Here is a 3,353-nt window from a genome sequence, read left to right on the forward strand (position 1 = left end):
CAAATGGCTTGCTTAAGTACTAGTCATAATAATTTTGTTTGTGAAGCATCATTTTACTTTCTAAAGATAAAAATAAACATGGTGAAAGATGAATAAGGCTCAGTGTAAATGGCCTTGGAGGTTTAAGGAGCTGTTCCTGCAGTTTTGGGATGTGATTATGTGATGCTAATATGCTCCCATCAAAGCCACTTGGAGACTCCAACCACAATCTCATCACTCCCCTTCCTAAAATCAGATTGCAAACCAGCAACAAGACTTCTGCTTAATTATAGCCTGAAGAGTGATGTTTGGGCTGTGAATCATGTTAGATTTCACACTGATAGATGAGGAGTACAAGTGCTGATACCATCTGCAGATTGGGCATGGTTCACACAGCACGGTGAGGAGCCACTCCGCTATGCTGGGTCCCTGGCAGGTCCCTGGTCTCAGTGGCAGCCACACTGGGACCAGAGATAAATTTATTTTCTGTGCCAAGTGCAGCTTTCTTGCTGTGCAACCTTGTGCTTGCCCCTCCTTTTGTCTCTGAAGGCACTGGGAATTGGAAGACTCCTTTTTCTCTTTGCATAAGCAGGACATAAATTCAAAGGATTCTGCTGAATATTTGTTAAGATACATATTTATGTGCAAAACCCTCCAGACCCCTCAGAAAACATTTAGTTAAAAGAGGATAAAGGTAATTTACTTATGCCTTAAGGCTGTTGCTATTTAAACACCGTACATTTATGTCTATTTACTCTGGTATTTACTAAAAAAGCATAATTAAATTAGCAGTTGCTGCCTCTCCTAGACCATTTCTGAAGAATCTTACAGCACTTCTTTAAGGGAACAAACTCAGGGATGAACAAACCACGTCATTCTGGCTGTAGGACAGTGAAAGCAAACACCCTTTTCCAGTGGCCACAGGGAAATAAAAGGATGTCTATGGATTCCTTAGCATGGCAAACTGCTTATTGTGGTGAAAACCTCAGATTTGCAAACTGTGTTGTCACCACACACTGCAAGAAGCATCCATGGGATGGTTTGCTCTGTCACCCAGGTTTGCACACAGGTTCCTGACATCCCACGACTCCATAAATGGTGCAGAAGGGGCAAAATCCCCAGGGTTCTCCCCCTTTGAGCTGGACAGGGTTCTTTTTTCTGCTGAGGGGTGTTGGCAGTAATGGCAGTGGTGCAGTGGATAACTGCTGGCTGTGCTTAATGACCCGAGGCAGGGCAGCTCCTCTCAGCTGGCTCCCAATCCCCAGGAAATGCACCTCGGCTTGATTACTGTCGCCTAAAGAGTCACACATGTACTCCAGGAACCTTCTTTTCATTAGCTTAACCTGGGCCCAAAGAGCTGCTGAAGAAACAGATTTTTTCAATCAGATAGTGTATTTTTGATTAAATGGCTTGGTTTCTACCCCTTTTCTCTTCCTTTCCTGCTGTACAGGACCTATCTGTGTTTAATGCTGTAATGGCACCTCACCATAAACTTGGCTGTGTCCTTCTGAAGTGATGGTGTTGATAATTAAGATGTGTTAAGGTTTTCCACTAAGTATATTTGTACCATATGAGTATTCAACATGTCTCAGAGCAAATACTGGTCCTGAAGATTGAGGACGAGGTGCAATGGATGGGAATTCAGAGTGAAAAGTACTGTAGCATTCCAGAGAAGCAGGAAGCTCTGTATTCCCGTACCTGCCTGCCCGGGGTTCCCCTGCAGATGACTTTGGCACTGGTTTAAGAAATGAGCACGCAGAGTTGTTTTAAGTGTAATGAATGATGTATGGCAAATGTTTGCAAAGGAGATGAGAAAAAAAGCTGCTGGGGCAGGGCTTGGGATTTCAGCCTGCAGTAGCTGCACTAAGGAGAGGGATCTGGAGATCATGTGGCTTTGGGGGAGTGCTGGCAGAGTTGAATCAAGCACGAATCAGAAATCTTTTTTGAATAATAAGGTAAGATGTAGGAATGGATTTCTATTCCAGACACAATGTTCTTCTCCCTCTAAATGAATCTTTTCCAGAGCTGTTGAACCATGGATGTTCCATGTTCAAGGTTTAGGCTCTGGTGGTGGGTAGGAAGTTACATGTACTCCTTGCTCCAGAGTCAAGAACAAGAACAAATCTGCTCTTTCCCAGACACAAAAAGCCACCAGCACCCAGAAACAGACCGTGATGGCCCCAAGGACCAGGCTCCCTCCTGTGCAGCTCTGCTGGGAAGCAAGAGAGGATGGTGCTGCTGCCCTACTCCAGGTGTTGTTTCCTGGCTTGCTGGTGAGGGCAGAAAGCATCTTGCAGGTGAGGCAACATTCCTTTGGCAAAAAATTATCCCTTAGTCTTGGTACCCAGCTGCATTTGGTGAAACTGCCACTGGTTTTCATCTCTCTAAGCTTTGGCCTAAGCTTTTCATCTTGTCACACTTGGCATTGCAATGTAAGAATGACTCACCAAGCCCAAAGATATCTGGAAATAACAGATTCAGGATGTGCTTAAAACAAATAAAAAAGCTTTATTTATTAATTTAATTTTTTTTTTCTCCAGAGCAGGCATCAGCTCTCCACCACTGCAGAGTGTTTTGTGTGGAAATTCTGGTTTTGTTTTGCTGTGGTTGAAGTACAAAAAGTGAGTAAATGAGATGCTCTTCTAGCAGACAGGTGTGGGCTGGATTCTGGCAGCTCCTGTACAAGTTCTTTGTTCACATGTGGTGTAAAGAATAGGGTATATGTCAATTTATTCAGTTTTCTTTTTAGTATCATTCAAGAGTTAGACAAGATCCCTCATGCCTTACATGTTCTTTGCTTTGCTAAAACAGCCTTCTGAAGAAAGTGGTAATAAATAAATAAAGTTAGAAGTAGTTCCTGTGTACAACAGGTTAAATAGTTTTGAAATGGAATGTGGAGTAAATAACTTCTAAGCATAGTTATTCCTTTTTCTTGGTGAATTCTTGGATCTCGCATGACACGGAGATCTTATTTTCAGGAAAAAAAACCATAAAACCCCCATATCCTTTGGCATGTTTGATGGAAATCAATCTGAATTGAAATTTCAACTGTTAGTAAATCAATGCCATCCCCATGCTCTCTGTGAATACTTGTCTGTTCATGTTTATATTTATTTTAAAAGAGGCTGCACAGTGTTTGGCACACAGTGAGGTAGACACTGATGGTGCTTTATAGCTGTGACAAAGGATTGTGAGCTGCTACAAGCCATCTCTGGAGAACAACCATGGGTTATGTGAGCCTGCTTGTCACCTCCCTTGACGAGATCATGCTGTGTGATGTACCCTGTCCCTGCTGATGGCTGATCTGAGCACAGCTGAAGCTCCTCTTTCCCAGAAAGGGTTTTTCCAGTGGCCTCAGACTGCTGGAATCAAAC

The 3,353-nt window shown here is 43.0% G+C and overlaps 1 long non-coding RNA gene across 1 annotated transcript; it reads left to right on the plus strand.

The window, feature by feature from the left end:
• Window positions 1-1,838: 1,838 nt before the first annotated feature.
• LOC140685039 (uncharacterized) lies at window positions 1,839-2,832 on the plus strand. Its single transcript, XR_012058207.1, has 2 exons — window positions 1,839-1,934; window positions 2,118-2,832. It is a non-coding gene; the product is annotated as an uncharacterized lncRNA (long non-coding RNA).
• Window positions 2,833-3,353: the final 521 nt, after the last annotated feature.

The sequence above is a fragment of the Taeniopygia guttata genome, chromosome 13 (assembly GCF_048771995.1).
Source record: "Taeniopygia guttata chromosome 13, bTaeGut7.mat, whole genome shotgun sequence".
NCBI classification, from domain to species: domain Eukaryota; kingdom Metazoa; phylum Chordata; class Aves; order Passeriformes; family Estrildidae; genus Taeniopygia; species Taeniopygia guttata.